Source organism: Triturus cristatus, chromosome 9 (genome assembly GCF_964204655.1).
Source record: "Triturus cristatus chromosome 9, aTriCri1.1, whole genome shotgun sequence".
Classification (NCBI taxonomy): Eukaryota; Metazoa; Chordata; class Amphibia; order Caudata; family Salamandridae; genus Triturus; species Triturus cristatus.
Genome location: NC_140592.1, coordinates 182887443 through 182912159, shown reverse-complemented (window position 1 = coordinate 182912159; position 24717 = coordinate 182887443). Strand labels below are relative to the sequence as shown.

At 51.8% G+C, this 24717-nt stretch overlaps 1 pseudogene across 1 annotated transcript in view; it reads right to left on the bottom strand.

Moving 5' to 3' along the window:
- LOC146797602 (cadherin-related family member 3-like) overlaps window positions 1-24717 on the bottom strand; it is a 706232-nt pseudogene that overhangs the window by 637055 nt on the left and 44460 nt on the right. The gene's annotated exons all lie outside the window — the stretch shown is intronic.

Below are 24717 nucleotides of genomic sequence, written 5' to 3'. Positions count from 1 at the left end.
CTCCTGCTGGGCGGCTGAGGACTCTGCCCTGCTCAGTGAATAGGCCAGGTGCCTCTGCCTGGCAACACCCACAACAAACCTGAGATGGTGGGAATCTCCCTGCTTGGACAAAGGGAACAAAGGGAAAAAGGGGTATAAGAGAAGGACCCCTGAACCAAGAACTCAGATCACTTCTGACAAGGAAACCTGTACCAAGGACAAGAAGCCTGCTGATCTAAGGACTTGCCTCCCCTTTCTGCCAGAGTGCTGTTTTGCTGTGGAGGAACCTGAAAGCTGCTTCTTTATTTTTGCCAAGGAACAAGGAGAGAGGAACTTGGTGTGTACTCTCTGAACACTTGCTAGGAAATCTCCAAGGACTGGAAGAGTGCCAGTCTCCTGTTGAAGTCACAGGGCCAAAGGACTTCACCATCTACTGAATTGCTGAATTGCTGGAAAGTGTTGTTTCCAGTACCCAAGGGAAAATCTGCAGTCTCGACGCCAGCAGCAACGCCAGTGAGCAGTGGGTATCGGCCCCGGCTCCAAGTGACCCCGTCTCGACGCCGGTATCGACGCCAGTGAGGAGTGAGTATCGGCTCTACCTCCAAGCGACCCCGTCCCGACGCCGCTGCTGATCGCATCGACTCGACGCCCTTCTCGACGCCGTGAGCGCTGCTCCGGCCCGACATCCCTCGACGCCGCTGCGGATTGACCCGACTCCGAGGCACGATCGACGCCGACCTCGACGCCGACATCTCGACGCCGTGGATCCTCGTTTTCTTCGTTTCTCAAGGTACTGTACTTGTGGGGTCTGTTGCGACTCCAGGCTCGACGTAGCGCTCCTCGCGGTCAACGCCGAACCTTGGGAATCTTGTAGACTCGACGTCGTGTGACTCCTGCGGGGGTTACATTGTTGCCAGAGAACTGTGCTCAGAAGAATACTTTGCTAAAGAACTATTTACCAAGAAGAAACCTTACTTGAACTATTATTTTTCCTTCCAAAGAGTATTTATTAAGACTGTGGTATATTTTTGTCGTTATGTGGTCTTGTACTAAACCTTATATAAAGATCCTATTTTTATAATAACTTCTGTGTCGTGTCCATCTGTAGTGTATTCACTTTATTACTGTATGTGGTCATAAATGCTTAACACACTGCCTCTGAGATAAGCCTGTCTGCTCTGCCAAGCTACCAAGGGGGTAGCAGGGGTTATCTGAGTGTGTAATCCCCTTTCCCTGACTAGAGTTGGTAGGTCCCTATTTGTCAGAAGTGTATACCTCTGCCAACTAGAGACCGCCGGTTCTAACATTGGTGGTCAGCGGTGAGGATTTGAACTTTGCATTTATGACTCATGTGCAGTGATTAGTGTACGCTACATAGTGAAAGCAGACCATAACGCAGCCACAATCTGTTTTTGGTAGGATATTCTATTTTTGTTCTCCGCTTTCCTGGAGCTTATTTTTTTTTAAACACTGCCAGTTTTGACCATGGAGAATGCCGGAGCTACTACACCTGTGGAGATTGTTGTGGGGGAATTTGATAAGGAGAAGATAGATTCCTACACGCTAAAAGATCTAAAAGGATTTTGCAAGCAGTTTAAAGTTCCTACCACAGGTGTCTCAAAGAAAGAGGGCTTCCTCAAAGCGCTGAAGGCCTGGTTAGAGGCCAGAAATCCCTCTGATCCGGTGGTGGTACCGGAAGAGGAAGAAGAAGAGGAAGAGGAAGAGCCCACAGGTGGGCCAGTGTCATCTCCAGGCAGTAGTGCGTCCTCTAGGAGCCTTTCCCCCGAAGAATTAGAAGACAGGGAGAAGGAGAGGGGGTACAAGTTAGAAATGGCAAAACTTAAATTAGGAGGGCAGTTGGAATTAGAGAATGCAAGAAGCAAGAGAGAAGCTGAAATGGAGAGCAAAAGATTAGATTTTGAGAGAGAGAAATTAGCGTTTGAACGTGAGAAGATGGTGAGGGAGATGGATCTTAAAACTAAGAGTTTAGAGTTGAATCCCTCTGGTGGCAGCGCTCCATCCGTGCCTGCAGAAAGTAGGTTTTATTTTCCTAAAGATGTGATCAAAGATTACAGTAAGAATGAAGATATTAGCCAATGGTTTAAAGCATATGAGTTAGCGTTATTGGCCCACCGGGTCCCTGAGAAGGATTGGGGAACGGGGTTGTGGAGCCGCTTTACAAACGAGGGGAGAGATACCTTGTTGAGCCTTCCTGCTGAGGATAGGATGTCTTATACTCATATGAAAGATGCTTTAATGCTGAGATATGGCCTAACTCCAGAAAAGTACAGACAAACCTTTAGAGAATGTAAGAAGTTGCCTGGTACTACGTGGGTTGAATATGTGTCTTTTTTCTGCAGAACCATGGATGGTTGGATAAAGGGTAGCAAGGTTGATAGTTATGATGCTCTTTATGATTTGTTTGCTTGGGAGCACTTGTCTAATAACTGTTTTCCAGAGCTACGCCAGCACCTTGTTGATAGCAAGATATCTAACCCTAGAAAACTTGCTGAGGAGGCGGACCGCTGGGTCAGTACCAGGGTCCACAAGGGTCCAGTGGGAGACTCAGCCAAAGGTGGGCAGGGTCCCCAGCAGAAGAGTGGGGGGACAGGGGTAAACAGAGGGAGTTTCAGAAAGGGCCCCAAAGTAGTCCCCAAGGGAACCAAGGGAAGGGTTCCCAGCCTCCCCCTGTAAAGAAGCCAGAGGCCCCGACAGGTAAACCTGTTCACAGGGGCCCCATGACCTGCTATGCCTGTAAGCAGGTGGGACACCGTTATTATGATCCCCAGTGTCCCATGAAGGATTCGAATGCACCGCCGCGTGCACCCCCTCGTCAGGTAGCGAGTGTAGCCCTGGGAGGGGATGAGATGGGTGCCCCCGGTGGGTGGGGTCCCGCAGAAATGTCCCTGGTCTCTTTAGGAGACGTGGAAATGGTCCCTCCAACCCCTCTGCCTAGTAACACTAAGAAATATAGGCAGTGGGTGACCATTAATGGCCATAGGGTGGAAGCTCTCAGAGACACCGGAGCGAGTGTGACAGCTGTCAAGTGTCACTTGGTGTCCAGAGAGCAGGTGGTCCCTCATGCATTCTACCCCGTTGTAGCTGCTGACAACTCACAGAGTCAGTGTGAGGTAGCTCAAGTTCCCTTTGAGTGGGGGGGGGGTCTCAGGTACTCTTCAGGTTGCTGTGAGGCCCGCCATGCCTGTTGATTGTCTCCTGGGCAATGATTTGGAGGACTCCCCTTGGGCTAAGGTGGAGAGAAAATCGCATCTGGAAATGTTGGGTCTGCCTGAGTGGGTGTGTGCGACCACCCGGTCCATGTCAGTCAGTAAGGGTGTTGATGGGGCCCTGGAGCCTGAAAGTATGGCCCAGGTCCCAACCGTGAAGAGAAGGGGCAGGGGGCGCGGGAAACCGTCCCCCATCGTTCCCGCGGTCCAGGAGGGAGCAGACCCTGAGGGGGATGCCCTGGAACCGACAGGAGAACAAGTGGCCGAACTGGGAGACCTGCCCGAGCTGACCCATTGGCAGCAGGATGGTGGTCCCTCCAGGGAGGATTTTTGTGCTGAACAGAAAGTGTGCCCTTCTCTTGTGGGTATGAGGCAGCAGGCCTCAGCCCAAACGACAGGTGATCAGTCAGGATCACATTGGGTCTACTGGGAGAACGACCTCCTGTATAGCGAGCCTAAGGCTGCTGAACCTGGGTCAGCCCGTGTGCTGGTGGTACCCCAGCGCTTCAGAGCCTTCCTACTGGGGTTGGCTCATGACGTTCCGTTAGCTGGACATCTGGGGCAGGACAAGACCTATGACAGGCTTGTCACCCATTTTTATTGGCCCCAGATGAGAAGGGATTCAGATATCCATTGTAGGACCTGTCAAACTTGCCAGGCAAGTGGGAAAAGTGGGCGGAAGCAGAAGGCTCCCCTCCAACCTTTTCCCGTCGTCAGTACCCCCTTTGAGCGAGTGGGAATTGACATTGTGGGGCCACTGGACCCCAAGACAGCCATGGGCAACAGGTTTATCCTGGTCTTGGTGGACCATGCCACCCGGTACCCGGAAGCCATCCCTCTCCGAACAGTGACGGCCCCCGTGGTGGGACGGGCACTGATGGGTGTTTTCTCCCGCATGGGGTTCCCCAGAGAGGTGGTGTCAGACCGGGGCACCAACTTCATTTCGAATTATATGAAGTCTCTGTGGAAGGAGTGTGGGGTAACCTACAAGTTTACCACTCCTTACCACCCTCAAGGTAATGGGCTGGTTGAGAGATTCAACCGGACCCTAAAAGGCATGATCATGGGTCTTGAAGAACCAATGAGGCGTAAATGGGACGTCCTCTTGCCATGCCTGCTGTTTGCTTACCGTGAGGTGCCACAGAAGTCTCTAGGGTTCAGCCCCTTTGAGCTTTTGTATGGTCACCCGGTAAGAGGACCTTTGAGTATGGTCAAAGAAGGCTGGGAGCAATCTCCCAGGAAACCTCCCCAGGATGTATATAGTTACATGCTGGCCTTTATGAACCAGACTCGGCGCTTCAGAGATCTTGCTCAGGCAAATCTGGAGGCCAGCCAGGAAGAGATGAAGCGGTGGTACGATCAGAATGCCACTCTGGTTGAGCTTCAACCTGGTCAGAAAGTTTGGGTCATGGCCCCTGTGGAACCTTGTGCGCTCAAGGACAGGTGGACCGGACCATTTGAGGTTGTGGAGAAAAAGAGCGATGTCACCTACTTGGTGGACTTGAAGTCTCCCAGGATCCCCTTAAGGGTCCTGCATGTCAACCGGTTAAAGCCCCACTTAGAAAGGTCCGAAGTGGGCATGCTCCTTGCCACAGATGCTGGGATGGAGGAGGAGAGTGAGCCTCTTCCTGACCTCCTGTGTGCAAAAGAAAAAGATGGGTCAGTGGATGGTGTTGTCCTCTCTGACACACTGACCCCTGAGCAGCAGCAAGATTGTCGCCATCTGTTGGTACAATTCCCTGATCTGTTCTCCTTAATCCCTGGTGTCACTCAGTGGTGTGTCCATGATGTGGACACTGGGGACAGCACTCCTGTGAGGCACAAGGCCTACAGGGTGACTGAAAAGGTCAGAGCATACATCAAGGAGGAGGTCTCCAAGATGTTTGCCTTAGGGGTGGTTGAGTCCTCTAGCAGTCCTTGGGCCAGCCCAGTGGTCTTGGTCCCAAAGGCTGCAGCGCCTGGTGCTTCACCAGAACTTCGGTTCTGTGTGGATTACCGAGGACTCAATTCGGTCACCAAGACTGACGCGCACCCCATCCCCAGAGCTGATGAGCTCATCGATCGGTTGGGGGCTGCCCGGTACCTTAGTACGTTTGATCTAACGTCTGGGTACTGGCAGATCGCCTTGACTGATGGGGCAAAAGAGAGGTCTGCATTCTCCACACCAGATGGGCACTACCAGTTCCGTGTGATGCCCTTTGGGATGAAGAATGCCCCTGCCACATTCCAGAGGTTGGTTAACCAGGTACTGGCCGGGCTGGAAGATTTCAGCGCCGCCTACCTGGACGATATAGCAGTGTTCAGCGCCAGCTGGGAGGAACACTTGCGCCACCTCCAGGAAGTGTTGTTGGCCCTGCGCAGAGCAGGCCTCACAATCAAGGCTAGTAAGTGCCAGATTGGGCAGGGTTCCGTGGTGTACTTGGGGCACCAAGTAGGGAGCGGCAAGGTGGCCCCCCTGCAACCCAAGATAGCTACCATCCTGGCTTGGGAACCGCCCAAAACCCAGACTCAGGTGAGAGCCTTCTTGGGTCTCACGGGTTACTACAGGAGGTTTGTCAAGGGGTATGGCAACATTGTGCACCCCTTGACCTCGCTGACTTCCAGGAAGCAGCCGAGACTTGTGATCTGGACTGACGCCTGTCAGAACGCCTTTGACACCCTGAAAACTGCAATGTGTACAGCACCGGTCCTCCAGGCACCCGACTTTTCAAAAGAATTCATTGTCCAGACAGACGCTTCAGAGCATGGTGTGGGGGCTGTTCTAGCACAGATGAATGAGGAGGGCCGAGACTTACCTGTAGCCTTCATCAGCCGGAGGTTACTTCCCAGGGAACAAAGGTGGAGTGCGATAGAGCGTGAGGCATTTGCTGTGGTCTGGGCGCTGAAGAAGCTAAGACCCTACCTATTTGGGACTCACTTCCGGGTTCAGACAGACCACAGGCCCCTCAGATGGTTAATGCAGATGAGGGGTGAGAACCCAAAGCTGTTGAGGTGGTCCATTTCCCTACAGGGGATGGACTTTACGGTGGAACACCGCCCTGGTACAGATCACGCCAATGCTGATGGTCTGTCCAGATTTTTCCGCCTTAGTGATGAGGACTCCCTGGGTGAAGGGTAGTTCTCCCCACATTTCAGCTGGAGGGGACACGTGTTAGACCTGGCATCATTGGCATGAGTCTCTCCTCCATTTTTTTCTGTTTGCCTCCTCTGTTTACGATGTTTTTGCTGGATTATTGCTTTGGGCACTGTGCCACTGCTGATCAGTGCCACAGTGCAAGTGCTCCCTATGTTAAATTGTTACATTGATTGGTGTTACCATGATTGGCTTGGTTGACTTACTGTTCAGACCCTAGTCTAGTGCACTGCGTGTGCCAAGGGCGTGTAAGTTAACTGCTGCTGGTGGGCTTGCAGCACTGGTTGTGCCACCCACAGAAGCAGCGTGTAAAATGTGTCTCAGGCCTGCCACCGCAGCGCCTGCGTGCAGTCCCTGACTGCCATGTCGACTTGGTAAGGAAACCTACTTACCAGTCCCTAAACCTTCCCTTTGCCACATTTCAGACACCTCTATGGTAGGCCCTAGGGCAGGGTGCATTGTTGGTAAAAGGTAGGTCATGCCCTGATGTGTGTGGCATGACCTAATAGTGAATTACAGCCATTTTCGTTTTTCACTATTGAAGGGCTACCTGCCTCCAATAGGCCAGACTGGGCAGACTGATTATTAACTCCATTATAATCTATCTGACTCAGGGAGCATGGTAGCAAGTCGAGTTTAGTATCCCTGAACTCAGAATTTGATAACACACCCTTTAGGATGGATGGTTTTTAAATTCTATGTTTGAAAATAGCACTTTTAGAAAGTGGCTATTTTCTTGTCCAACTATCTACCGGTCTCTGCTGGTTTGGTGTGTGTGTCAGGGGCTGGGTGGCTCCAGAGGTCTGAGTGAGTCAGTGTGGGGTGAATGGGGCGTTTACACATAGAGTGAGGGAAGAGTAGCCTGCCCTGCCTGACACAATACTGGCTCCGCCTCCTGCTGGGCGACTGATAGCCCTGCTCCTGCCAGTGACAATACTGGCTCCGCCTCCTGCTGGGCGGCTGAGGACTCTGCCCTGCTCAGTGAATAGGCCAGGTGCCTCTGCCTGGCAACACCCACAACAAACCTGAGATGGTGGGAATCTCCCTGCTTGGACAAAGGGAACAAAGGGAAAAAGGGGTATAAGAGAAGGACCCCTGAACCAAGAACTCAGATCACTTCTGACAAGGAAACCTGTACCAAGGACAAGAAGCCTGCTGATCTAAGGACTTGCCTCCCCTTTCTGCCAGAGTGCTGTTTTGCTGTGGAGGAACCTGAAAGCTGCTTCTTTATTTTTGCCAAGGAACAAGGAGAGAGGAACTTGGTGTGTACTCTCTGAACACTTGCTAGGAAATCTCCAAGGACTGGAAGAGTGCCAGTCTCCTGTTGAAGTCACAGGGCCAAAGGACTTCACCATCTACTGAATTGCTGAATTGCTGGAAAGTGTTGTTTCCAGTACCCAAGGGAAAATCTGCAGTCTCGACGCCAGCAGCAACGCCAGTGAGCAGTGGGTATCGGCCCCGGCTCCAAGTGACCCCGTCTCGACGCCGGTATCGACGCCAGTGAGGAGTGAGTATCGGCTCTACCTCCAAGCGACCCCGTCCCGACGCCGCTGCTGATCGCATCGACTCGACGCCCTTCTCGACGCCGTGAGCGCTGCTCCGGCCCGACATCCCTCGACGCCGCTGCGGATTGACCCGACTCCGAGGCACGATCGACGCCGACCTCGACGCCGACATCTCGACGCCGTGGATCCTCGTTTTCTGCGTTTCTCAAGGTACTGTACTTGTGGGGTCTGTTGCGACTCCAGGCTCGACGTAGCGCTCCTCGCGGTCAACGCCGAACCTTAGGAATCTTGTAGACTCGACGTCGTGTGACTCCTGCGGGGGTTACATTGTTGCCAGAGAACTGTGCTCAGAAGAATACTTTGCTAAAGAACTATTTACCAAGAAGAAACCTTACTTGAACTATTATTTTTCCTTCCAAAGAGTATTTATTAAGACTGTGGTATATTTTTGTCGTTATGTGGTCTTGTACTAAACCTTATATAAAGATCCTATTTTTATAATAACTTCTGTGTCGTGTCCATCTGTAGTGTATTCACTTTATTACTGTATGTGGTCATAAATGCTTAACACACTGCCTCTGAGATAAGCCTGTCTGCTCTGCCAAGCTACCAAGGGGGTAGCAGGGGTTATCTGAGTGTGTAATCCCCTTTCCCTGACTAGAGTTGGTAGGTCCCTATTTGTCAGAAGTGTATACCTCTGCCAACTAGAGACCGCCGGTTCTAACAGTCTTGTGATAAGTCTGCTGAGATATATATACTTATTTTTACATAAAGAAGCGTATTTTTCTACATATCCAAGTCTGGTGTCCGTTTCTGGGGGGATTGATGTATTTACTGTGTGTGTGATTGTAAGTGCTTAACCAACAACGCCTGAGGAATCGCCTTGGCTGCTCACGCCACGCACCTAGAGGGTGAGCAAGGGTCATTCAAAAGGGGTTATCCTGCGCCCTGACGTGGAGGAGAGGGTTCCTGCTTGACACAAGGGCAACCTTGCGCCAACCAGAGATCCCTGACTCTAACAATGTAAATGACTAAAATAAGTCTAAGTTAAAAAACAGATCAAATTTATTTTTGTACTTGACTTCATTTCCAGAATTCTCTGAATACAGGATGTCTTTTGGCGAAAGCCTAAAAAAAATGTTCTTTCTTCCAATATAAATCCAAGAAGCACGGCTCCTAGCTTCAGCAACATTGCAGCACAAGTGCCTAGCTTGAAAGCCATGAAACATAAAGAAAGTTATGCTTTGCAATCCAAAATAGCCACCACTATCTCTAAGTCTTGTGTGATTTAAGGGGCCTCTGAGAAAGGTAGTTCACTGTCTGTCCGTCTCACCTGGACAACCTTGATGCACGCAAAGCCTTCCACCAGGGAGCATTGACCAAGTGTCACACCACCAGCTTCCACACTCGTCCCGAAGCCTGCAGTAAGTCCTGCTTCCATTCTGACATTTATATAAAAACAATTTTGCTATTCTGACTGCATTGTCCATGCACTTCTCTAACCTACCTTTCAAATGGTCGTGAAGTTGTGGCTATAAGCAGATCCCAGCTACAGACCTGGAACACCCTGTGCTGTGCAATGACATTGCTTAGGCTGGTGATCACAGTTCCCAAATCCCTAGTGCACTTAACCTCTGCCATAGAACCTCAACAGCAAGCTATGGCAGGGCAAATAACTTACATTTGTATATATGGTTGCTTTCACTTCTACTGACGGTGCACGCCTAGAGGAAAAATAACCCACCACTCATACTAACAGGATGCGTAAATATATTGAATACCCATCAAATGGCGTTGTTCTTACTCGGCCTGGTCACCCCCACGCTCCTCGCCTCTCCTGCCTCCTGAGCCTCACTTGCTGCCTGTGCCTGATCGCCGACGCCGATTCCGGCGCCCCAGCCGCCGCAGGGCCGCCCGCCAAGCCCGCACTGGTTTTCCCGCTGCTGCCTGCCTGCGGCCCCGCCCCCCGCCAGCCGATTGGCTCCCACGCTCCCTCCTCCCAGCGGACCCTCCCTCACCGCTCCCTTCTTAAGGGGACCTAGACTCCTGCTCGGGAGCGACCACTGCGCCTTCATCGGCCTGGTCGCCCCCACGCTCCTCGCCTCTCCTGCCTCCTGAGCCTCACCTGCTGTCTGTGCCTGATCGCCAACGCCGATTCCGGCGCCCCAGTCGCCGCAGGGCCGCCCGCCAAGCCCGCACTGGTTTTCCCGCCGCTGCCTGCCTGCGGCCCCGCCCCCCCGCCATCCGATTGGCTCCCACGCTCCCGCCTCCCAGCGGACCCTCCCTCACCGCTCCCTTCTTATGACGCCCCCAGAGCGACCGCGCAGCGGACGCGCGCAGCGGGAGCACCGATTGAGCGCCGAAGGTGCGCCAAAGATAAGCCCGTCTGCGCCCGTCCGCGCCTGGACCGCGCCCAGTGCCAGGACCCCTGGCTCCCGCCGACACCAGCCCACCCGCCGGACCTACGACGCCACCGAACTCCACGCACTCAACGCCGGTCGAATCCCGGGCTGCTATCGAGCCACCCCGAGACGCACCCACGGACCCTTCTGCTGCCACTCCTGCAAGTTCACCTGCATCCGGACCTGCACTACACCAGCACCGACCAAGCCGAGCACCAGCAGCAACCACCTCAAGTGCATCCTGCTCAACACCCGCTCCATCCACAGACACGCCGTTGAGCTCTGGAACCTGCTCGACACCACAGCCCCAGACGTCGCCTTCCTCACGGAAACCTGGATGAACGCCTCCTCAGTGCCCGACATCGCCATCGCCATCCCGGACGGCTACAAGATCATCCGGAGGGACCGCGTCAACCAGACAGGAGGAGGCATCGCCATCATCCACATGAACACCATCCGCATCACGACAAACACCGACGACACCCTCGCACCCGCCGAACACCTGCACTTCCAGATTCACATAAACCGCAAGACCACCTTCAGAGGCACCTTCATCTACAGACCCCCGGGACCACGCACACAATTCAGCGAAGACATCGCCGACTTCATCAGCCCGCACGCCCTCCTCTCCGCTGACTACATCCTCCTCGGGGACTTCAACTTCCACCTGGAGAACAACAACGACCACAACACCACCACCCTGCTGGACAACCTCGCCAACCTCGGTCTCAAGCAGCTGGTGACCACCCCCACCCACTACGCCGGACACACACTCGACCCCGTGTTCTCATCCAGCAAGGACATCACCTTCAGCCACTCCACCGGACTCCACTGGACGGACCACAGCTGCGTCCACTTCAGCTTCAGAAGGGCCACGATCCACCACCACCAGCAACAGGCTGCACGCAGAAGCTGGAACAAGATCACAGCCGACCAGCTCGCGACTTCCCTGAGCATGAACCCTCCCACCAGCGCAACGAACCCAAGCCAGGCGGCCACCAACCTCGCGAAGTGGATCAGCAACTGCGCAGACGACCTCGCCCCTCTGAAGACCCCGCCTAGCAGACCCGGCAGCAAGAAAGCCCCATGGTTCACCGACGAACTGAAGAGCTCCAAGAAGAACTGCCGAGCCCTCGAGAAAGCCTGGCGCAGAGACCCAACACCGAACAACATGACTGCCCTCAAGCTCGCCACCCGAAAACACCACCAACTGATCCACGCCACCAAGAAAACTGCCTTCAAGGAATGACTGGACAACAACGCCCACAACAGCAAGGAACTCTTCAACATCGTTAAAGAGCTCTCCAACCCCAACGCCGGAAACAACGACATCACCCCTTCGCAAGACCTCTGCAACTCCCTCGCCTCCTACTTCCACAACAAGATCGCGGACATACACAACAGCTTCAGCCCTCAACCGACGCACGCCACGACTGAACCACCGCCCTCCACCACCATCCTCTGCGCCTGGACCCCGATCAGCACCGAAGACACCGTCCGCACAATGAACTCCATCCACTCCGGATCTCCGACCGACCCCTGCCCTCACCACGTCTTCAACAAGGCCGACACTGTCATCGCACCCCACCTGCGGGACATCATCAACACCTCCTTCGACACCGCCACCTTCCCGGAGAGCTGGAAGCACGCCGAACTCAGCGCCCTACTAAAGAGGCCATTAGCCGACCCCACCGACCTCAAGAACTACCGCCCCATCTCGCTGCTCCCGTTTCCTGCAAAAGTCATCGAGAAGACCGTCAACAAGCAGCTGGCCGCCTTCCTTGAGACGAACGGATCCCTCGACCTCTCGCAGTCTGGCTTCCGGGCCAACCACAGCACCGAGACCGCCCTGATCGCAGCCACCGATGACATCCGAGCCCTGCTCGACAACGGAGAAACAGCGGCCCTCATCCTCCTAGACCTCTCCGCGGCCTTCGACACAGTCTGCCACCGAACCCTAGTGCAGCGCCTCAGCAACGTCGGAATCCAGGAGAAAGCACTGGAATGGATCACCTCGTTCCTCGCCGGAAGGACACAGAGAGTCCGCCTCCCCCCGTTCAGATCAGAAGCCACCGAAGTCATCTGCGGCGTTCCTCAAGGCTCCTCGCTCAGCCCAACCCTCTTCAACGTCTACATGAGCCCCCTCGCAGCCATCGCACGCCAACACAACCTCAACATCATCTCCTACGCCGACGACACCCAGCTGATCCTCTCCCTCACCAACGACCCCGCCACCGCCTGAGCCAACCTACACGAAGGGATGACAGACGTAGCCAAGTGGATGATGAGCAGCCGCCTGAAACTGAACTCGGACAAGAGGGAAGTCCTCATCCTGGGATCTTCACCCTCCGCCTGGGATGACTCCTGGTGGCCCCCCGCCCTGGGCAGCGCACCCAAACCAACAGACCAGGCACGCAACCTGGGCTTCATCCTAGACTCCTCCCTCTCCATGACCAGACAAGTCAACGCCGTCTCCTCGTCATGCTTCAACATCCTGCGCATGCTACGCAAGATCTTCCGGTGGATCCCCAACGAGACTAGGAAGACGGTCACCCAGGCCCTCGTCACCAGCCGTCTGGACTACGGCAACTCTCTCTACACCGGAACCACCGCCAAACTCCAGAAGAGACTCCAGCGGATCCAGAATGCCTCAGCACGACTCATCCTGGACATCCCCCGTCGCAGCCACATCTCCAGACACCTGCGAGATCTGCACTGGCTCCCGGTCAACAAGAGAATCACCTTCCACCTCCTCACCCACGCACACAAGGCCCTACACAACCAAGGCCCAGGATACCTCAACAGCCGCCTCAACTTCTACGCTCCCTCACGCCAACTTCGATCGACCCACCACGCCCTCGCCGCCGTCCCCCGGATCCGAAGAGCCACCACAGGAGGAAGGTCCTTCTCCTACCTGGCCGCCAAGACGTGGAACTCCCTCCCGACCCACCTCCGCCTGACCCAGGACCACCTCGTCTTCAGGAAGCAGCTCAAGACCTGGCTGTTCGAGCAGTAGCGGACCCCCCTCCCCCAGCGCCTTGAGACCCTCCGGGTGAGTAGTGCGCTATATAAATGCTGTGATTGTTTGATTGATTGATTGATTGAACCACGAATAGCCAATGACTATGCTGTCAGGATTGGTGGTCTTAGCAGCATTCTCTATGATGCTAGATACTCAGTCATTAGTTAAAGGCAGTACTCATCACATTGCCTTGAAAAACACCTATTTGCTGCATGAACACTTGACCATGGTGGTCCATTCGGACATTGAGGGGTTTGGTAAATGGAATAGAAGGCTAGGTGTTGTAGTCTTGTAAGCTCAGCCATCAAGTCATCATAACACTTAATTCAAATTTTTAGAAATAATAATTTGCAAAGGTTAATTGAAATGGCGCTGGAATATGCTTTGTTTGAAGGTGTATTGACCTCGGGCAGAACATTTGTTTTTTATGACTTTAAAATTGTATGCAAGATAAAAAAACATTTTTAGGATGTAAAGAAAGGAATAGTAAACAGCTAATGGGCAAATGGCACTTGCAGATTGGTGATATCATAATTAATTAAATAGGAAGAGGTTTTATCAGTGTATTGTTTATACAAGGCATTGAGAAATTCACGAATGATGTGTTAGAAAGGGACTCGAAATATTTAAAATTATGTAAAGTAAATCTCATCATCTGTGAGGAGTTGTTAATCATTTGGTAAGATTCTCTCTTACAATGATGCATTCCGAGATTAAATGATTCATCTTCATCTGATGTTATCGATCACACAAAATGCTTTTAATACATGACCGAGCTTGCACTGGCACTCCCATCTAATGATTGATGAACACAAAAGTAAACTGTGGTCAGCCTTCTAGATAAACATGGCTTACAGGTCTGCTTCTTCGTAGTAGCTAAATAGCTTCCTCACTCGTGCATGAACAACAGAATCTAATCCTCCATGTTGGCCAAAGTGCATCCAGTGTCCCATCCTCAACAACTCCCTTTCTAGTTGCTAAATCCAGTTTATGAGTTTGCTGTATCTGAATTAAACATCACACTTTGAGCTGCCTAATTCTTCAATTACTATGATTTTAGATGTAACCCTCTATTCCCCTATGGGTAACACTAATTATGAGGATATGTGTGTCTATCCGCACGTGACAAATGTTCATGAAAAGAACACCTATCCATCAACAATGATTAATGTCGCTTGCAAAAAGACAAACTTTTTAACCACGGTTTTATACACACACCTGAGTTCCTTTGTAAATTAATCATCTACCCATCTGCCAGTTTCCTTGATTTCTTTGTTGACCTTAAAACTATCTTTCAACCCAATTCACAAAGATTGGGTTCTGAGTTAGTGTGATTTTCGCTTGCCGTACTCCAGGTTTACTCATGAATTTCAGGTGATGGCCATAAGTAAGTCACATCAAACTCTTGTGAATCAGTCCTTACTGTATGCTAGGTTTCTGGAAATTCGGCATCTATATCTTCATAACATTTGTAATATCCTCCTACTTCTTTTACAATAAATTATATACCTGGAAAGACTTGTTTAACTTCCACCAAACTATTAGGTGCTGCGATGTTTTTATATTGGATTTAGATGTAGTGGTAACTGCAGCATTTGGTGTTTCTTTGCCTGCAGATTATAACCTAACAGCATAAGAGACAGTGCTGCTAAATTTGGAGCTGGGGATCCCGGTCTGAGTCGCCATCGGCTCAGCATCCTGTGATTCAGGGCAAAACACTTCATCTCTCCGTGCCTAAAAATAAAAGATACTGGCCGTGTGTTATGTAATCTGGTGCTTGTGTAAAGTGCTTTAGAGCCCTTGGGGCAAGTGCGCCCTATATAAAAATGAACAGATCTGTGACGACAAACAATGTATTAATAGTTCATATTTTTCTTTAAAGTTAGCTCTTTCTCAACAGGCACCCAGTACTCCTAAACTCTGTAAAATGTGAATGCCAAGGTCAATATAGCAACGAGAGTCGCTTGTCATCCTTAGCAATTGCTTATGTCATAGTTTGTTCATGTTCAAAGGTAAATGTTGTTCTAAGCTTTTACACTAGCTCTTCTCAAGTGTTGCAATTCTTTAATTATTGGGTAAAATCCAAGTTCACCTGAAGTCTTGGCATTGGTCAATTCTGAAGTCAGTTAAGCGTGCTCAGTAAGATTTCACCTGCATGAAACAGAATATAGCTAAATATATTTTTAATTTCCCAAATTACATTATTGTTAGACGTGTCAGCCTTAGGGTGGTCTTCCCCCAAACATTTTGCTTTCTTCCTCCATTTTCGCTGATCTCTTTTTTGATGGCCTTAAGACTGTGCACTTTACCCCTGCTAACAACTGGTAAAGTACATGTACTCACTCCACAAAACATGGTAACATGGGCCTATACCAAATTGGCATATTTAATTTACTTATAAGCCCCTTGTAAAGTGCTACTACATGTACCCAGGGCCTTTAAAGTTAGTCTAGAGCCAGGGCAGGAAAGGCAGGATGCCTGCGGACTTCAAAGGGAAACCTTTAGAAGATTCTCCCAAAGGAAGGCTGAGGTATAAATATTGGCCTTCAGACATCAACTCTTCAGTACACTTCTGTACCTGTGAATACTCTGTCAGAAAGAAAGACTGCTGTCCTGCCTGGAAGGACAGCCACTCTGCTGGACTGCTGCTCTGAAGAACTGCCGTCCTGCTGTGCTGCTGTCTGCTGCACCCTTTCCTTCGTGAGAAGGCTGGGCCTGCATCTGTTGAACCCAGGACCCTAGAGTGACTCCAAGCACTAGTTGGCTGGCCTCCTGACTAGCGCCTCAGGGACTGAAGGCTCCAACAACCTTTAACCTAGCACCTGGACTCTGCCCTCTGTGAGTACTACCCTGCCAAGTGTGCCACCCCAGTCCTGGATCCTTTGAAGTGGGCCTAAAGGTGCTGTGCCAGACCATCTGTGGGTCAAGCTGACCCAATGCAACCCCTCAGCTGCGAGGGTGCATGGACTCCACAACGACCTTGCCGCCCACATTGGAACCACTGCGTGTACGAAGCTTTCCTGATGCAGATCCTTGCAGTGCAAATCTCTCATTGACGTCAGCATCGATGGTGATGCAGGTTCTCTCATCACAGCCTCATAGCTCCTTGGAACTGACGCAACGCCTCGACTGTGCAATGCATCCTTGGTTCCGGACTTCACACTGCAAGCCATCATCTACAAGATGGTGACATAAGACCATGCCTCACAGCACCCCAGAACCGATGCGCGACGCATCCTCTGTGCGGTATCTTGCAGTGCTACGCAACCAGGATTTCAGATACTGTCGTACAGCGGGCACATGCTCCTTCATGGTGTGCCTGACCTTTTGACTTTGTCACGGCCCCCACAACCAGATGTTCACCTTTGGCCCTTTGTGCTTTGTGGAGCTATTTCTACTGAAATCTTTAAGATTGCAATTCTCTGGTTCTAATGATTGCATTTTTGTTGTTTTGTTCTTGTTTACTTTATTTAAAAAACTGCTCCGTGCCAAGCCCACAAGGGTTAAGCGCAGGTAATTTGGGTGTGCTTGTGACTTCACCCTGACAAGGATTGTGGTTCCTGCTTGAGCAGGGTTTCACCCCCTTCAACAATAACCCAATTTCTTACAAATATAATATTATAAGATTCTTCTATTTATATACATTTTTCAAGCTATTTAATGCTGTTTCTGTTTTTTCGGGTGTAACACTAGCATTAAATGTCTGCCAGATCCTGCCATGATAAAAAGACGCAATATTAAAGGGTTTTGACTCTAAAAGGCTGAGATGTCGGCTTTACTAATGCTTCTTTCACTGGCATTAGTCTATAGCAACAGTGCACAATGAAAGGGACAGCACAGAAGAATGATAATATAGCCACTTTTAATGGATGTTTAATGCACAAACAGTTGTGCATCACATCTTCATCGAGCTGTTCATCAGCATCCCGTTTTATTTCCACAAACCAAGATGGCAATGTAGGCTCAACAGCATGATGCGACCAATCAAAATGGTTTTCTGACAGTACTTGTACCCAGTAAAGCTGAGACCATCATCCAAAATCATGAAAATAGTTTTTTAACATGGTTTGGCTTCAGAATTTATTGTGAGGTAAAACATTTAAGCCAAGTATCCTTTTAAAACGTTGCTATCTTACAAACACGAACACATTTTCCCAAACAGATAACAATCATCAGTGAATTAGAAAAAATGTCAACAAGCTTACATTTAAGGATGTGATATTCCCTGACAGGAAGTGCTCGCAGCTTGTGCATTTCACACCCTTCTTTCCTCATTAAAAATAAGGCTGTGTTTTCTTAGACTTGATCGTGTCTCAGAGCACAACACACCATGGAACAGCGATGATTGAAAACAAGTATGTAGCTACTAAAATACTGTGACCAGAAAGTACTGCTTACATTCAGTGCATTCGAGAAAATGCAAACTTCACAAAGTTTATGCCTCACATCGCATACAAGCTGCATAAAAAAATTGTAGTGGAAAGAACTCGCAGAGTTTCACTCTGTGGAATTTCATGGAGTTAAATCAGAACTCTGCGAGATTCCGCAGAGTTTTGAAAACGGGCAGAAATCAGCATGTCGTGCTGCTTGCACTGATTTGTAGCACCGGGAGATGTTTTTGTGCTGCAAAATCAGTGTGAAAGGCACCATACGGCATGCCAGAGTGCGCAGCTTCTTTGCTGCCACTCAAGTAGATTTTCTACTTAAGTGGCAGTTTTCTCACCACTAATGTTCGCGACCACCTGCATTGAAAAAATCTAGCCAGATGCCCTCCTAGTCCCCTATAATGTTACTAGAGTATGTCAATTTTTGCTCATTGGCGAGCCGTGCATTAGAAAAAACTCTGCCATGCAGCGGTTGGCGGAGCAGCCAAAATTCTGCGAACTCCACTGGCGGAGCAGAATGTATCGCCTACCCCTAATAAAAAGTAAGTCAGTTTAAGTTTCAGACCACCTTTTACATGATTGCTCTCTGTGGCATGCACTCCATACAACATGTTTGCAGGACATTGGGTTACTAGTGGAGGGGGTGAAACCCAACTCAAGCAGCAAACAGAGTTCTTGTCTGGGTGAAACACAAGCCAACCCCAAATTAACCTTTGCTTACCTTCTGGTAGCTTGTCACAAAAAGCAGTCAGGCCTAACTTAGAGACAATGTGTAAAGTATTTATGCAGCACCTCAAACAGTAATAAAGTGAAAACACAACACAAGAAGAACCCCACACCAATTTACAAACATAGAGTAAAATTTAATAAATTGTTTTACAACAAAAGGATAAAAATCAAATCAGTAGTACCAGAGATATGCAATTTAAATATTTAAGTAGCAATAGTGCTTATATGCACAAAGCACCAATGTGACTATCTGGTCATGCCAGACTGGGACAAAGTCAAAGGTTGAGGCTGATCCCAAAGAAACCTGGGCCAGACACAGGGACCAAGTTAGGCCCACTGAACAAAGAAGCTTAAATCCTGGTTACGGAGCACTGCAAGGTCCCACGTTAGGGATGCATCACACAGCAGCAGTTCCTAGGAGCTGTGAGGCTGTGATGCAAGTTCCTGCATTCAAGATGCATTACGCAGCGGCGCATCTGAGGAGCTATGGGCTACAATGTGAGGTCCTGTGTCAAGGATTCATCACGCAGCAACACTTCCGAGGAGCTGTGTTGCATTGCATTGCGCTACATCCGTTCTGCTACGACAACAGTTGGGCTGACAGGATACCTTCAGGCCCATTTCCAAGGGTCCAGGACTGGGTTGGCACCACTTGGGGGGAAGGGCTCACTGCAAGCAAAATCTAGGTGCTGGGTTCAGGCAGGTTGGAGCCTTTTCTGTCACTGAGGCTCTGATCAGGAAGCCAGCTAGCCCTTGGAGTCACTATGGTGGTCCTGGGTTCAAGATGTAAGTCCAGTCCTTCTAACTCAGCAAGCAGGACAGCAGAGTAGCAATCCACCTTGCAGCAGGGCAGCACAGCAGACCTTCTGATTCTTCCACAGGTCAAGATGTGTACTGAAGAGTTGTGTCTGACGGTCCACTATTATACCTGGGCCCAATTTGAAGTTGAGAAGCTTCTAATCCCCTCCCCTCACAGAAGTGTCTTCCTGTCTCCCTGCCCTGGCCCAGCTTGTCTGGGGGCACAAAAGACTAGTGAGATACCCATTGTGATTTTGTTAAAGCCGAGGCTTTGTGATGTGCAAGTGCGGTAGGTGACATCTCTACCCCTTCATCAAGTAAGAGATGGCCCATCCTGCCAGGGCCTATTCCCTCTTTGTCTCACTGTCTCGGATTAATACACAAAGACGAGCTGCCAGCTACACCTAGTCATGTGACCCAGGATACAGGCTTCAGGCACCAATTGGTTGGGACAAGAAAATACCAACTTTCTAAAAGTAGAATTTTTAGAATTGTGACTTAAAATCCTAACTTACCATTAGTGAGTTTTTTAAATTACAATTCTTTAGACACCAAACCCAACATTACTACTGGCTTCCAATTGAAAGTTGTCACTTATTAAGTGTAATAAAGTAAACCAATCGGGGGCGCTAGAGGGCGCACAGCGGAATGGCTGCCTTCTGAGACAGCTCCGCCGGACGGGGGAAGAAAGCGATGCGACGGGCGCGATGCACGCGCCGCCGCTGCCTATAAACAGCACCACGGGCGTCGGAAGGTGGCCGCTACCTGTGGAGTGGCTGGAAATTGTGTAAGCTGGCCGGTTCCCCGTGATACACGGCGCTGACCGCTCCGATGCAGGCGCGCCTAACGGCTGTCAAAATGGCGGCGCCCAGGGAGACGACAGCGAGCTGAGCCTGGAGGAAATCACGGCGGGCTGTACCTGCGGACTTGGAGACACCGAGTGATGCCCTCGCGGGCGGGAGAGAAGCCGACGGCCGGAGGGCTCCAGAGCGGTATGAGACACGAGAGGCGATGTGGCGCGGAGTGGGGGCCGAGGCCGGAGACTGCCGTTGAGGTAGAGCTGACCCGAGGCGCCGAGCTGAGCGCCCCGCTGGCGTGAGAGCAGTGTGAGTGCAACGGAGGTCGGCGGTGGCGTATAGCACTATCCCTGATGGCAAGACGACGAAACAGCGAGACTGCGAGGATGCTGATGGCCTGATTGCTCGACGGGGAGCGGGGAAGCTAGACAGCCCCAGGCTAACGTGGTGAGGGCGTGGGAGCGACTGCCTTTCCCGGCGCGACGTGGCATACCACCTGAACCAGGAGCTGCGGGAGTGCCACGCACCTGGGGCACAGGAACTGCGGCCTACGCTGGCACCCGGTCGCTGATGCTTGCTGCAGGCGTGGTGGCACATATAGTGTGTGGAGTGGTGGCGTAGGCGCGCCTACTTGAATCGGGCCGTGAGGCCCTGACGCTGTTGCCCCGCTCCCCTGAGCTGCATCGCCGCTGTGCGAGGGTCGCCGCAGCTGGGTGACCCTGCGGGCGGATTCATTGGTAGACAAGGAGGAATAACGCCACAAGATGGGGAAGCCAGACAAGACGCAAGCTAAGCTCCACTTCGAAGCCAAGAAACAGGCCAAAGGTGCCACTGTGTCGTCGGACTCTGCCACTGAAGCCGGGGAGGCGACACCCCTGGGCATGGAGGGGGCTCTGAGGGCCATCCAGCAAAGCCTGCACGACATTCATGGAAAACTGGACACTATCACGCTACGCGTGGACAACATGGCGGCCAAGCTGGATGGGCACGGTGAGCGGCTGACGGAGGCGGAGACACGAATCGGGGCGATGGAGGATGCTTCGCTAAACACGGCCAAGCAGTGCGCAGAGGCTGAGAAGTTGCTGGAGGCGCTGCGGAACAAGACGGAGGACTTGGAGGCGCGATCGCGGCGCAATAATGTGCGCATAACGGGGGTTCCGGAGTCCACCAACACCGGCAGGATGGAAACCTACGTTGAGGAGATGATACGCAGCGTCATCGGGGCGGATCAGCTATCTCCGATGTTCCTGATTGAAAGAGCGCACAGATCGCTAGCCCCGAGACCGAAACCTGGAGCGCCCCCGCGACCCATAGTCGCTAGAGTCTTGAACTACAGAGATCGTGATGCCATCCTCAGAACAGCGAGAGAGAAGAAAAAAGTCGCATACCAGGGCAACACGTTAGAATTCTACCCGGACTTTACGATGGCAGTCCAGATGGCCCGTAAGGAATTCAATCCGGTTAAAAAGAAACTCCGTGATCTCGGTGTGGACTATGCCATGCTATACCCGGCCCGGCTTCGGGTCACACATGGGGGCCGGGTGACGCTGTGTCACACGCCGCAGGCGGCACACGAACTAGTTAAAAAAATCGGAGCCAGGCACAAAGAACGACAGAGGCAGGAGCAGGCGACGGACACCAACTAGAGGATGGCCAAGGAGAAACGTTTGAGATGCGACCTTAGCACTGCCCAACACGAGCTGATGTCATGGTCACGGCGTGGGATACAGATGTGTGCTGCTGCAAGCGGCCCCCCTACCCTGGTGGGGGTTGCATAGACGGATGTCATGATTGAGACGGCCCGGGCTCGGGCCACAGCAGTACCTGATAGCCCTTATGACGCACTCGCCCTGGTGGGCCCACGATGGCTTTTGGTTCGGGACTACAGAGAAGGTACTGTGCTAACTAACCGGGGCCTGCCTGGGGACAATTAATGCCAGTGTGCACTGTTACTGCCCGCAGCTCAGGGGATGGGGACAATGCTAGAGTACGTCCTGGCTGGGACAATGGAGCCTGGGGGAAATGGCTGGGACCTGAGCCACTGAGTCAGTTGCGAAAGGGCTGGGTGCGGGCTGGTACTCTGATGGGCGGGGTCCATTACATAGCGTGCACTTACTGAGATGGCTGTCGGGAACGGGTGGCGGACCGTGTGAACGTACGTCTAGACACGAGGCCAATGGACCTCACACGAAAATATCCCCCGTCCACATCCATTGAGTTGGATGGAGAGGTGTGCTCTAGGTGGTCCCCCAAAGTGGGTGATCCCCGAATTCAGTTGAGTTAATGTTTGTTGTAAATTGTGGGGAATGTCTTTGGCATGGTTGGGATGCTGAAGTGGGTGGGGGGAAGGGGGTCGGGGCTGGGAAGTTAACAAGTTGGTCACTGTGCATAAGACGCATCGCTGAAATCCAAGTGCTATTAGACGGGACTATTAAAGTTCCCCTGTGTCTAGCTGGTCGCGGGGACGCACCCACTAACAGCGGGCTGAAGAATACATTGCCACCACACATGGCCCATGACTGAGCAACGCTTAGGAGCTGAATGTATCCGACTGCTTACATGGAATGTGAGGGGGCTGGGTAATCCCAAGAAAATTAGGCAAACACTGGCATACCTAGACAGGCTGCGCGTAGATATTGCACTCCTGCAGGAGACACACTGCGCGCCGACGCGCCCAATCACTGTGGGGCGTAGGTGGGCTGAATCGATACACCACTCCTCATACTCATCATATGCGCGGGGGGTATTGGTACTGGTTCGAAAGGGACTGAATTACGTGATAGACAAGGTTGAGGCTGACGACATGGGGCGCTTTGTAATATTAACAGGCCTCTTACGTGGACAAAGACTGGCTATTGTCAATACATATGGTCCTAATGTGGACGACCCACAATTCTATCAATCACTGTGGGGTAAACTGCGTGAACTCCAAGTCCCCCACGTGATATGGGGAGGGGACTACAACATAGCACTCAGTGACGACATGGATAGGTCCGGAGCGACAACGGAACCTCATAAACGCGCGCTGCGCGTCCTGCAGGACGCAATGGTAGACAGGGGACTTACTGACGTTTGGAGAAGTAGACACCCAGAGGACCGCGAAGCCACACACGTAGCTGCGGTGCATGGTAGCTGGTCCCGCATAGACTACTGGCTGGTGACTGGGGATATCGCCTTGTGGACGCGTGAGGTCCGATATTTGCCCCGCACGCTATCGGATCACAGCCCAGTGCTCCTTGTCTTGGCACTCCCGAACTATACACCACCTCCCTTTAGCTGGAGATTTAACGCGAAGGCGTTACTTGATCCCATATACGCTGATGCCATTGGGCAGGCGATACAGGAGTATTTCACTGACAATGAGCCTACTGCTGACGACCCGGGCATACTCTGGGAGGCCTTTAAGGCCACCATACGCGGCGTTTGTATAAGCACGAATGCTGGGATCCTTAAGGACATACGGCAGCAAATACAGGCAAAGGAGGAGCGGCTACGGCAGCTGGAACGGGATTACATTGACACACAGCACGCTCACACCCTAGGGGACATGAGAAAAACACTTTCTGAATTCCAGAGACTGGCGGACGATGAACTAAAGTATACCGCGAAAAGACAGGTAGCGAGGGCATACGGGGAGGGCGGCAGGCCGGGAAGGCACTTGGCAGCTAACATCTGTGCGGCAAGCGCCCCGCAAAACATACAGATGATCCGAAATCAGCAGGGACAGAGGAAATGTGGGGAACGAGACATACTGGGGGAATTTGTAGACAGCTATGGAGCAATGTACGCCTCCCGGCCGACGGCCGTCACAGCCGAAATTGTAGAATACCTGGACGATGTGGCGATAGCGTGGCTGTCAGACACACACAGGGAATACCTGTCGCTGCCCATAACGGTGGAAGAGGTCTCAGAGGTGATTCGCTCACTACTGAATGGTAAGGCCCCGGGCCCGGATGGGTTCACGTGTGAATTCTACAAGGCCTTTGTGGACCAGTTGGCCCCTCGCCTGGTGGCGATGTACGGCAACGCTCACGAACAACAACACCTACCGCCGACTCTACGTGAAGCCATACTACTGGCGCTGCTTAAACCACAAAAGGATCCAGAGCTCTGTGATTCATATAGACCACTATCCCTAATAAATGTGGACAACAAGATCCTAGCCAAACTACTTGCTGCCAGGCTTAACCCCTTGATGCCCAAGCTCGTACTACCCGACCAATCTGGGTTCATACCATCGCGTTCCACTATGCACAACACTCGAACCTTGTTCGCGCTCTCGCACTACCTAACACCCGAGACGAAGGCGGCGGCGGTCTTCCTGGACGCGGCCAAGGCCTTCGATTCACTGGAATGGACATACCTGAATGCGGTGCTGCGAAGGATGGGATTCCCGCTCAGGTTCCTCCAGTGGATACAATTACTGTACGACGCTCCGGTGGCGCGGGTCCGGGTAAACAAATATCTCTCAGACCCCATTGCTATTCAGAGGGGAACAAGGCAGGGATGCCCTCTGTCCCCCCTCCTATTCGCACTGGCGCTAGAGCCCCTGGCGTGCAAAATCCGACAGGGTCACCACCACTCGGCTCTGCAGTTTCCACAAAGGCCGCTGCATATATCACTATACGCCGACGATATGCTGCTATATGTGAGGGATCCGGAGGACAACCTCAACCCGTTGCTGCGGGAATACATCAAATTCGCGCGCCACTCTGGTATCAGTATAAACTGGGCCAAGTC